Here is a 14,064-nt window from a genome sequence, read left to right as displayed (position 1 = left end):
AGGGGTTGTCCCAAGTTGATAAATGGTGCTAGTTAGCTCCCCCATGTAAAAATAAGAAGAATTCTAATTACCTGTCCGTCGTCCAGCGATGTCGTTTTCTTGATATCGTTGATTGAAGTTGCGGTCGGTCCCTCTTTGTATCCTGCTCGTTGCCTAGGTTCCCGGCCACCGCTATTTACCTTTAGCGGTGGCCGCGCATGCGTAATGACATCCTCTGCGTCCGGAGCAGAGGATGTCATTTACTCATGAACGCGCATCTCGGCGCATCTCGGCGCATGCGCAGGAGATGCAAGGAGATGAAGTGGAAGGCACCCGTCGCGAGAAGTCTGCGCTCCGCTAAAGGTAAGTGTGTGTGTGTGTGTGTGTGTGTGTGTGTGTGTGTGTCTGTGTTTGTGTATATATGGGTGTGTTTGTGTATATGTGTGTGTGTTTATGTGTGAGTGTATATATGGGTGTATTTGTGTGTATATGTTTGTGTATATATGAGTGTGTTTGTGTACATGTGTATGTGTGTGTGTATATGTGTGTGTGTATATGTATATGTGTGTGTGTATATGTGTTTATGTGTGTGTTTGTGTAATATATGGGTGTGTGTTTATATGTGTTTGTGTATATGTTTGTGTGTGGTTGTTTGTGTGTGTGTAGGTGAGTATAAGTATCGGTATTGTTCACATTGCTAACTTTTTTTTAATGTTGTTGCAGATTTTGATGTACCGATTGGACTACGTCTTTCGATTCGTTGGACTACTGCGTAGATCTACGTTTTTTCACATTTTAATAAAATGGTTAACGAGGGTTTTGTTGGGGATTTCTTATTTCAATAAAAAAAAATTGTCTGTGTTTTTTTTTCAAACTTTATTAGTGCCTAGATAATGGCAGTTGGCTGATTGACAGCGTCCATTATTAAGGCGGTACTTAGTGTTAGCCAGTGCAGAGGCTAGCACTAACCACCCATTATTACCCCGGTACCCACCACCACCAGGGGTGCCGGGAAGAGCTTGGTACGATCCAGTACCCGACCATCTGTTGTGATGGTCGGGTACTGGGGCGGCCGTAGGCTGGTATTATGAGGCTGGGAAGGGCCAAAAACAGTGGACCTTCCCACCCTTGTAATGCTAGGCTGCTGCTGCTGTGTTGTATCGGGCTGGTTATAAAAATGGGGGGGACCCCCACGTCGTTTTTTTGTAAAATTTAACAATAGACGTTGGGTCCCCCACATTTTTAATAACCAGCCATATACAAGGCCGCAGCAGTCTGGCATTACATGGGTGGGAAGGGCCACTGGTTTTGTCCATTCCCAGGCTAATAACACTGTGTTGTATGTGGCTGGTTATGATAAATTGGGTGGAACCCCATGTCTTTTTAATAAAAATAATAAATAAATAATAAAAAAAAATGACGTGGGGTCCCCCCCATTTTTATAACCAGCCAGATACAACACAGCAGCAGCAGCCTAGCATTACAAGGGTGGGAAGGTCCACTGTTTTTGGCCCTTCCCAGCCTCATAATACCAGCCTGCGGCCGCCCCAGTACCCGACCATCACAACAGATGGTCGGGTACTGGATCGTACCCAGCTCTTCCCGGCACCCCTGGTGGTGGTGGGTACCGGGGTAATAATGGTGGTTAGTGTTAGCCTCTGTACCGGCTAACACTAAGCCTCCCCTTAGTAATGGACCTTGTCACTCAGACAGCGGCCATTACTAAAGTGATAGTAATAAAACTTGAAAAGAAAAGACAAAGATATAGATAAAATATTTTATTGAAATAAAGCACCCCCAACACAACCCTCATTAACCATTTTATTGATGAAAAAAAAAGCGTAATCTAAGTAGTCCTCGAAACCGACGTAGTCCAAACACCAAACCTGTAAAAAATCAAAAATATAAAAAAAAAAATGAAATAAAACATGTCGTAGGCTTAGATTCAGATTAATGTGTGATACTGACTATTATACCATGTATAGAAGCCTGCGGCAAAGTTGGCTTAGATACAGGGTGCCAGCAGACAGTATCATACATGGCCATACAGACATTTATACAAACAAACATACATACATACATGCAAACATACATGCACATATACACATACAAACATGACAACATACATACATGAAAACATACATACAAACATACATACATGCAAACATACATACATACATGCAAACATACATACATGAAAACATACATACATACAAACATACATGCACATATACACATACAAACATAACATACATACATGAAAACACATACATGAAAACACAAACATGACAACATACATACAAGAAAACATACATACAAGAAAACATACATACATGCAAACATACATACATGAAAACATACATACATGAAAACATACATACATGCAAACATACATGCACATATACACATACATGCACATACAAACATACATACAAGCAAACATACATACAAGCAAACATACATACATACAAGCAAGCAAGCATACATACATACAAGCAAACATACATACAAGCAAACATACATGCACATATACACATACATGCACATATACACATACAAACATGCAAACATACATACATACATGCAAACATACGTATATGCAAACATACGTACATGCAAACATACATACATGCAAACATACATACAAGCAAACATACATACAAGCAAACATACATATATGCAAACATACATACATGCAAACATACATACATACATACATACATGCAAACATACATACATACATACATACATGCAAACATACATACATACATACATACAAGCAAACATACATACCTACAAGCAAACATACATACAAGCAAACATACATACAAGCAAACATACATACAAGCAAACATACATACAAGCAAACATACATACAAGCAAACATACAAGCAAACATACATACAAGCAAGCATACACACATACATACAAGCAAACATACATACAAGCAAAAATACATGCACATATACACATACATGCACATATACACATACAAATATGCAAACATACATACAAGCAAACATACATACAAGCAAACATACACACAAGCAAACATACATACATGCAAACATACATACATGAAAACATACATACATGCAAACATACATGCACATATACACATACATGCACATATACACATACAAACATGACAACATACATACAAGAAAACATATACATACATACACACATACATACATACATACCAACATACATAACAACATACATACAAAAATAAACTCACCTAAGACGTTCCCACGAAGAGCTGAACGGTCCCGTCACTTTTCTTCTCCCATTCACAATAACAGAGCGGTGGGCGCAGATGAAGTAATCACGTGGGCCTGATATGATTACGTCATCTGCGCCACAACGCATTGTTACTATGAATGCGAGCGGCGCCAAGAAGAAGGAAGATGGCAAGTGACGGGACCGTTCAGAGCGCCGTTAGAACGTCTTAGGTGATTATTATTTTATTTTATATATTTTTAGTTGTTCGCCGGGTGCTGATGCAGCACCGATGCGGCGGGTACAAAAATTTAGTGACAGGGTGGGGGAGGGAAAAGTGGCTTGCCGAAACGGGGTGAATGTAGTGTAGTGTAGTGTACAGTACATTCACGGTAAGTTCGTCTCAATCGGGCTTACCATGCCCGCTTGAGACGAACATTCTCCCGATGTTGCTAGAACTACAGTATCTAGCAACATCGGGAGCGCGCACACTGCAGAGCGGAGCGGCTTGATTGACATCGAGCCGCTCACGCCCCTTTTTAGAAAAGATAACCAGCACTTGCTGAGTTATCAAGTGTAAAAAAAAGGCACTTAGGAAATGAATTTTAAATTTTTTTTAACACCAAATGTTTTAAAATTCATTTCCTGCTTAGAATGTATAAAAAAAAAAATTTGAGTCAACTTGGGACAACCCCTTTAATACTGAAGATTCTTCAGACAACACAGCCCCCACACCTATTTCTGAAGCATCAACTTAAACAATAAAGTGGCTAGAAAGGTCACGTTGAACAAGTACAGACGCTTCCATAAAACACTGTTTCAAAGGCGGAAACTACACTAAGTTTCCAATTTACAAGGTTAGAATCTTCTTTCATAAAATCTGTCAAAGGTTTGGCAATGGTGGAAAAATTATGAATACCTTTTCGGTAATAATTATTAAAACTCAAGAACTTCTGCAGAGCTTTTAGTGAAGTGGGTTGAACCCAATCAAGAACGGCCTGAACCTTAGCGGAGTCCATACAAAAATCATGAGGAGAAAGAACATACCCCAAGAAATTAACTTTCTGAACTCCAATAAGCAATTTTTCAAATTTCATATAAAGACAATTTTCCCTCAGTACTTGAAGGACAGATCTTAAATATTGAACATGAGAGGACCAATCGGAAGAAAACACAAGAATATTGACCAGATACACAACCACAAAGCGTCCAATAAAATTTCTGAAAATATAATTTACCAGATTCTGAAAAACAGCAGGAGCATTACTTAAACCAAAAGGCATGACCAAATACTCATAATGACCATCTAGAGTAAATTCTATCTTCCACTTATTCCCTCTGCGGATATGAACCAAATTGTAGGCCCTGCGTAAATCTAGTTTAGAGAACCACCTGGCTCCTGAGATCTGATTAAACAGGTCCTGGATGAGGAGTGGAAGAAGATATTTATTTTTAACGGTAATCTTATTTAATTCACGGTAGTTGATATAGAGTCTTAAACCGTCATCCTTTTTTTCAACAAAAAAAACCGCTGCACCCCAGTAGATGGACGAATATGACCCTTACAGAGACTGTCTTTAATATAATCTTTCATGGCTTGTCTTTTAGGAGCAGAAAGATTATAAATCCACCCCTTAGTAAGCTTAGCATTAGGGAGAAGTATGATAGGACAGTCAAACGGTCTATGAGGAGGAAGATATTCACAACCAATTTCAGAAAAAAACATTTTCAAAGTCTTGAATAAACTCAGGCAACGATGGTGCGTTGCAAGATACATTCGAAAAAGACAGAGACGTGCAAGATTCATAACATTTAGGATTCCACTTAATCAAATCTACTTTTACCCAATCAATAACTGGATTATGTGTCTGCAACCACGGAATACCCAATTTTACCTCAGAGGCAAATTTTCTACGATAAAGAACAAGGTTAGTTCAGTATGTAATGTACCCACTTCTAAAGTAACAGATGGAGTGGGGAACTTGACCGACCCATGAGAGAGAGGGGTATTATCAATGGCAGACACTTTGACAGGGCTACTGGAATAGCCAATTTTTTTGAAACCTGTAAATCCAAACACTTAGCCGCAGAACCACAATCTACAAAAGCCTGACCAGAAATACAAACATTATTAAACAATACATTAACAGGCAAAACATTTTTTTGAGTAAATGTGGGAAAAATCTGACTGCCGAAGACATTCCCGGGGGCCATCTAGGCACTGAAGTTTTCCAGTTCTTGAGCATATGACCAGCGCCCCAGCAATAGAAACACAGCCCTCAGCATTTACAAAATAGTCTGCGTTCTTGAGAAGACATCATGGAGTCCAATGGGCATCAGATGTAGGGATCTCAGCCCAATGAAGGGGAGAGACCGCTGCTGATTTTTATTTTTTGTGCTCTCGTAGATGTCGGTAAAGACACACAACAAGAGTCATGGTATCCTCTAAAGTCGAAGGCGAAAGTGTAACTGACTAGGAGATCTTTCAAGGCTTCAAAAAGGCCTCGGCGGAATTGACATCGGAGCGCTGGATCATTCCACTGTGAAGAGACGGACCGACGTCTAAATTTCGAACAGCAATCTTTGACTGGACGCCGTCCCTGCTGGAGAGACAACAGATTGGCCTCAGTCACTGCAGTGATATCAGGTTCACCATATATTAAACCTAGGGCAGCAAAAAAGATCTCAACAGAAAAAAGTTCACAGGCATCTCAACAAAAAGGCCCAGGTTTGAGGATCTCCCTGCAATAGGGAAATGATGAGACGAACTCGCTGCTGCTCAGTTCCAGAGGAAACAGGTCTAAGGCTACTCTATGGTCTTCAGCAGAGACCACCGCAAAGCAGGTTGGAAATGGCTGCATAGAACCCAGGTTGCATTAAAGAGACTCTGTGACCACATTATAAGTGCCCTATCTCCTATATAAGGAGATGGGCGCTGTAATGTAGGTGACAGTCATGCTTTTTATTTAAAAAAACGATCTTTTTTCACAAAGTTAGGAGCGATTTAAGTTTATGCTAATGAGCTTTCTTAATTCCCAAGTGGGCGTACTTTTACTTTCGACCAAGTGGGCGTTGTACAGAGGAGTGCATGACGCTGACCAATCAGCATCATGCACTCCTCTCCATTCATTTACACTGCACTAGCGATATAGATATATCGCTATGTGCAGCCTCATACACAAGCCCTAACATTACTAATGCCCTGATAATGAATACACATGAAATCCAGCCTGGACGTCATGTGTACTCAGAATCCTGACACTTCTGACTCTTTTTTTGTGAGATTCCGGCAAGTGAAACCAAATCTCGTTTAGCTCCGTGATCTCGCAAGATTTCGTATCCGTTGCTGGAATCTCACAAAAAAGAGTCAGAAGTGTCAGGATTCTGAGTACACATGACGTCCAGGCTGGATGGTCATGTGTATTCATTATCAGGACACTGTAGTAATGTTAGAGTTTGTGTATGAGGCTGCACATAGCGATATATCTATATCGCTAGTGCAGTGTAAATGAATGGAGAGGAGTGCATGATGCTGATTGGTCAGCGTCATGCACTCCTCTGTACAACGCCCACTTGGTTGAAAGTAAAAGTACGCCCACTTGGGCATTAAGAAAGCTCATTAGCATAAACTTAAATCGCTCCTAACTTTGTGAAAAAATATCGTTTTTTTAAATAAAAAGCATTACTGTCACCTACATTATAGCGCCGATCTCCTTATATAGGAGATAGGACACTTATAATGTGGTGACAAAGTCTCTTTAACAGAATACAGTGTTGGACAGGAGGTGCACATGCAGGCAATACCAGAACTGAAACCAGACAGCCAGATGGTAAACAGCAAAAAGAATAACTACCAGGAGAGGCTGTAAGTCCAAATCAGAAAGAACTGACCAGACTTAAATACTCCACTCTAGAATCTGCTTGGAAGAAGGCAAAGAAATGAGATTGGCTCTGCAACTCAAACCAGACCCGCCCAGACTTTGCATTCTAAGACGGAAATGTCTACATTATGATACGCCACCAGTCATGTGATGTTTTTCTGAATTGTAAGTATCTCCCACTGACCGTAATGTTATAGGGAATGGAATGAACAGGAGCATGCAGCGGATCGTGAATTCATTGGAATTTTAGTTTTCAGGGAAAGCTCAGCGAGGAGGGATTGCCCTACTTGAATAAGTGGTGGGCAGAAGCAATGGCAGATAGGGGCAGTGAGGTACAATTATTATTAAATCAGGGTCTTTTGTTGTTTTTTGGAAAGGCAGATAACACCTTTAATAACAGCTAGAATTCATATAACCAACTAATAGAGGATCCCAACATTGGCCTTCACCAATTATTCAGAGGGTCAATAAAATTATGTTATTTGAAAAGATAAACACTATACTATCTGATACAGATTTTCTTCTTGTGTGAATATGGCAGTTTTCTGAGGGACTAGGAGAGGAAATGTTGTTAAAATTTACTATAAAATTATAATATGCACCTGTAAATAAATAAATATATATATTATGAAAAACTGCATACGGCCTTGGAATATACATAGCGAGCCCTGATCAAGTGTGCATGTGCAGGCGTCCATAGCAACTCATTATGAGTCGGTATCTGTATGTACATGTGATGAGATGCGTTGCCATGATGTAATCACGCGCGCGCCCCACGTTAGACATGACGCCTATACCATGTGATGTGCTGCTGTGGACAAATGCGGTCATGACGCCAATGAACGACCAAGGTATTTTATTTAATATATTTTCCCACATGAGTAGATTGTTCTGCAATTGGTAATCATATAGGATAAATAGCTAGTAGGAATTGGTAAGTGCCACCCCCAGACGAAGGCAGAAGCCGAAACGCGCATCGGGGCAGGGCGCCAATCTTAAAATCTAGTAGCATGGGTTAGTATGTCACTCTCTATCTTAGATTTCTTTTGAATCATTTGCACTTAGCACTTTATATTAAGAACATGGAACTTATTGGAGCAGTGGTATACTATAACATTTTATACTGGATCCCCTAGGGGGACTATTGATAGCTCTGGAGAATATCTTTTTTGGGTACATCAACAGGATGCACAAATGTCTGATATTTACTCTGCACTTCGTACTTTTTTATTGTGTGTTTCGTAACATGTGTTCTGTACTGTATATTGATAATGAATATTCATTCATTACTCTCTCTTGCTTGGCGATCCCTTTTTCATCTGTGGAGATTAATTTTTTTAATGTTTTGTGCATGTAATTTTTTAGAATTGATGAAATAAAAATGTATATTTTATATTTGACTTATAGACTCAGCGGTCTCTCTTTTTGGTATAATACTATACTATCTGATACTAGGGACTAGAGAATGTTGCACATCCCCAACCTCAAATATTATCTTACTCTGTGACTACTTATTCTGGATTTTTGCTCTAACCACTATATCTCCTGCATTGGAAACGTAGATCTAGAAGAGCTTTGACAACTTATATTTTGTTTTTTTATGTTATCACTTATCCTGTTTTTGTTGTTTTAAGGTATCTTGCTATGCCTTATGCTTTTTTGTTTCAGTATACACTTTACTGTTGTACTACTATGTATTTCTTTTTCCTCCTAATAACCATTTGTATGCATTATTTTGGCTTTTCTCTCTGTATCTAAATGGCATATAATTTAATAAAAATATTTTTGAAACTATATTCTAAAAACATTTTAATTATCTCAACTTCTAAAGATTAACATGACTAGTACATGTAATTATCTTTAATAATTTTGTTTAACACTTCATTAACTAAATAGGATTAAATCAAATGAAAGGTGTTTTTTTTTTTTTGCATTCTAAATATTCTGATTGCTTTAAAGTTACAGATAGATTTAGGAGATCAAAGGCATATAAACCCACGTTGAAGTCTTTATGCAGCTGCCAACATCTAGATAATGATATTTTGAGACATACAAGTGAGAAGGAAATTCATGTGTGAAACTGGGAAAGTATAAAGAGAAGTTATGGAATGTCCCCTTAAATTACACTGAGTGTTGGTATTATTATTTACAATAAATAGCAATTGACTCTAAGATTCCTTATTCTTTATATTTTCAGTAAAATTAAAAATAAAAGTTGTAAAATGAGTCATATAAGAGAAAACAGGAATATACCTAGAACACAAAGATCTCGAGAAATATTCTTCTTTAGAAATAACAAAAATCCCTTTATTCTATTGGTCACTTAAAATACATATAGATTGCTTGCTGATGTGCACTATATGCTCAAAAGTATGTGGCTACCCCAGCCAATTATTGAGTTTAGGTGTTTCAACGACACACAATTGCAAACAGGTAAATAAAATCAAACACACAGCTATGCAATCTCCATAGCAAACATTCATTGTAGTGTGGGTCGTACTAAAGAACTGACTTTACTGAAGAAGTGACTTTAAACGTGGCACTGGATGCCATTCTTGCTACAAGTCAGTTTTGGAAATTCCTTATTCTCTAGAACTGCCCTGGTCAACTGTAAGTGCAATCATTGTAAAGTGGAAGTGTCTAGGAGTTACAACAGCTAAACCATGAAGTAGTGGACCAGGCAAAATCGAAGAGTGGGGCCACCAAAAGCTGAAGCGTGTGACACATAAAAATCGTCTATCTTCTGCTGCTTCACTAACCACAGAGTTCAGAACTTTCTCTCGAAATGGCATCAGCACAAAAACTGTGCGTTGGGAGCTTCGTGAAATGGATTTCCATAGTCAAGAAGCTCCACACATGCCTAAGATCCCAATGCACAATGCCAAGGGTCAGCGGGAGGGGTGCAAAGCATGCTACCACTGGTTGTCTAGAGCAATGGAAACATGTTTTCTGGAGTGATCAAAAATGTTTCACTTTCTGCCACTATCAGGCAGTCTGATGGACGAACCTGGGTTTGGCGGATGCCAACAGAACGCTACCTACCAAAATGCATAGTTCTTGCTATAATATTTGGTGGAGGAGGAATAATGGTATAGGGCTGTTTTTCAGGGTTTGGGTTAGACCCCTTATTTCTAGTAAAGGTTAATGTTAATGCTACAGCGTACAAAGACATTTTAGACAATTTATGCTTCCAACTTTGTGGGAACAGTTTGGGGAAGGCACTTTCCTTTTCCAGCATGACTGTGCCCCAGTACACAAAGGAGGGTCCATAAAAACATGTGGAGGAAGATGGAACTCAAGTGGCCTGCACAAAGTCCTGAACCAAACCCTATTAAACACATGTGGAATGAATTTAAACACCGATTGTGAGAAAGACCTTCTTATCCAACATGCCTGACCTCACAAAAAATTTTTTAACCTGAAGTTGCACAAATTGCCACAGACCTACTCCAAAATCTTGTGGAAAGCCTTTCCAGAAGAGTGGAGACTATTATATCTGCAAAAGGGGATCCAAACGCCATTTTAATGTCCATGGTTTTGAAATGAAGTATCTAACAAGCTTATTTGGATGTGATGGTGTCCACATACAGTACTTTTTGCCATATAGTGTATTTTGATCTTAAAGATTTGTCCTAGTGCAGACATTAATGGCATATTGCGAGGATATGTCATCATTGTTTTGATTGGTGGAGGACCAACCACTGTGATGCCTGCTAATTGCTTGAACAAAGTGGCAGAAGTGCAACGCCATTTCTACTCCGAACGTCTCCGCTTGGCTTTTTTAATAGGATACATGGTTGGTTATTGACTAATGCTCTTTTCTGGGGTTCTCATGCTGTAGTGTAGAGCTGATATATAGTATATACAAAACTGCTACCAGCAGATAAACCCTTCTAACCCAACTATCATGAATTATTGAATTAAATAACTTTATTACACTTAATTAAGCAAAAAGACTGACCACATGTATGTTTTTAAGATTTATACATGTCCTCCGTTTGGAAGGTAATAGCAAACAGTACCTATATGACCATGAGTACGTATTGCCAATATGGCCGGCGGCTGCAGAACGCCAGACCTAACCGGCAGTATATCTATAAAGACCAACGGAGGTACATGATAATTAAAATTAAAATGAAATGTCACATTGTACCTCCGTTGGTCCTTATAGATATACTGTATAAATCTTAGAAACATACATGTGGTCAGTCTTTTTGCTTAATTAAGCGTAATAAAGTTATTTAATTCAATAATTCATGATAGAAGGGTTTATCTGCTGGTAGCAGTTTTGTATATATTAGTTCCAAATTCAGCAAACTATCAGGGTCGTCTTCTTTGATATGAGCTGATATATAGGGAGCATGGTGGTCATTGGTCATTCATGTTACAAACAAAAGACTGTCTCTGCATGATTGAGGTATGAAAAAAAATTATGTTTTTGACCTTACAGAGACACTCCTCCAAGGATCCATTGTTATCTTTGCCTGAACGTCTGGGGCCTGTAGGGATAACTATGTGAATTAACATAAAATTTTATGTGAAAATATTCTGATGACAAACAAAATTTACATATTCTCTAAAATGTACATATTCTCTAAACTGTTTATGGCCAAATAGCAGCTTCTAAAAACTTGTGCTAAACTTTACTGGAAAATCATGTGTACTTAAAAAAAAAAAGATGCAAAATGCTTATAGAGAATGCTAGTAAACCCCTTCCCGTTGCAGACACTTTTGGACTAAATGACAGAGCCCCATTTTTAAAATCTGACATGTGTCACTTTAGGTGGTAATAACTTTGGAATGCTATCACCTAGCCAAGCGATTCTGAGAATGTTTTCCCATGACAAATTGTACTTTATGTCAGGGATAACATTTAGTCGATAAATTCATTGCTTATTTGTGAAAAACACCAAAATTTGGAGAAAAATTTCAAAAATTAGCTTTTTCCTAAATTTGAATGTATCTGCTTGTACGACAGATAGTAACACCAGACAAAAAAGTTACTAATTAACATTTCCCATATTTGTACTTTATATTGGCCTCATTTTTTTTAACATAATTTTATTTTTCTAGGATGTTACAAAGCTTAGAACTTTAGCAGCAATTTCTCACATTTTCAAATTTCACAGGAATTGAAGTGGAGGTTAAAATTACAAATTTCATTTTTTTTTGCAGAAATTCAACTTGAATCCAGTTTTTCTGTAACACAGAAGGTTTTACCAGAGAGACGCTACTCAATATTTATTGCCCAGATTCTGCAATAACCTACATGTGGCCCTAGTGTGCTAATGGACTAAATCACAGGCCTCAGAAGCAATGCAGCACCTAGTGGATTTTGGGGCCTACTTTTTATTAGATTATATTTTAGGCACCATGTCAGGTTTGAAGAGGTCTTGTGATGCTAAAACAAAGGAAACTCCTCAAAAAGACCCCACTTTGGAAACTACACCCCACAAGGTATTTATCTAGGGGTGTAGTTAGCATTTTGACCCAGCAGGTGTTCCATAGATTTTATTAGAATTTGGCAGTGAAAATGAAAAATTATATTTTTTTCAACTAAGTTGTAGATTTAGCTCAAAATGTTTCATTTTCTCTTCAAATAAAGGAGAAAAAGCATCACAACATGTATAAAGCAACTTCTCCAGAGTACGGAAATACTCCATATGTGGTAATAAACTACTGTATGTATAAGACATCAGGGCTCAGAAGGGAAGGTGCGCCATTTGGCTTTTGGAGCACAGATTTTGCTGGATTGGTTTTTCTGCACCATGTCGCTTTTGCAAAGCCCCGCATTGAAGGGGTTAAACATTGGCGTTTGGCGGTAACTGCCATCGCCGCTGTTGCAGTGTGATGTCAGCTGTGTATTACAGCTGACACGCGCTGAAAATTAAGCGCGGGAATGCACTGTAAATCAGGACGTACAGTCACGCCCATTTGCGGGAAGGGTTTAATGCGATGAATGTAAAGTACATAATAAATATTCTTCCAATATTTATTTATGATATTGGGCTATTTCATGAACACCGTCAAGCCTCCTTCACATGGAGAGAGTGACTGCCCTTGTATAAGCTTGTCTATAATATGTTCCATCCAAATAACGTTTCTTAGAAAATTCTGATTATATTAAGTTAGAATTAGGAGATTTGCACAATGAGTTCCTTGAAAGAAAAAAAAACAAGATTAGATTACATTAGCAGAAAATAGTTTTAGCATTAATTCTTTCAGTAACATCCTCTTACGTAGGAGTGAATCTCAAGTTCATCAAGTTCAACCTCTCTTGACCAATTACACGTCATTCATTGCTAGATTAATTATAACCCTATATTCCATTTGTCATTTGATAAACATCTAGCCCTTTTTTTAACCCCTTCCCGCATTTTAACGTATACATACGACAAATGGATGCCAACGGCTCAGAAGGTGTATTACACTAATACAGTGTATTACAGCCAACATCCAGCTGTGATGGCTGGGACCGAAATTAGCTTATTTCCCCGCCATTAACCCCTTAAATGCAGCGGTCAACAGCGATTGCTGCATTTAAGGTGTTTGCAGTTCATCGGGACTCCTGCAATAAAATTGCCGGGGGTTCCGGTGGCTGCAATGGCAACCAGAGGCCTAATACTGGCCTCCCAGTCTGCCTAGCACGGTAGTCGATGTAGGCGACGGCAAGAAGATGCCGGCTCTGGAGCTGAGCCGGCGTCATCAGCGGTGGATGTCAGCTGTATGTTACAGCTGACATCCACCTGTAACGGCAGGAACTGGAGCTAGCTCCGATCCCTGCCATTAACCCCTTAGATGCAGCGATCGAAAGCGATCGCTGCATCTTAGAGGTTGCTAGCAGATCGGCAGCCCTGCCATGCAATCAGGGCTGCCAACTGCTGCTATGGCAACATAAGGCCTAACAATGGCCTCCTGCTCTGCCATGCTAATCGGCTTGCTGTCAGTGAATGACTGAAAGATATAATAAATTGCACTGCAC

The sequence above is a fragment of the Rhinoderma darwinii genome, chromosome 3 (assembly GCF_050947455.1).
Source record: "Rhinoderma darwinii isolate aRhiDar2 chromosome 3, aRhiDar2.hap1, whole genome shotgun sequence".
NCBI classification, from domain to species: Eukaryota; Metazoa; Chordata; class Amphibia; order Anura; family Rhinodermatidae; genus Rhinoderma; species Rhinoderma darwinii.
Note: the sequence above shows the minus strand (reverse complement) of the source record.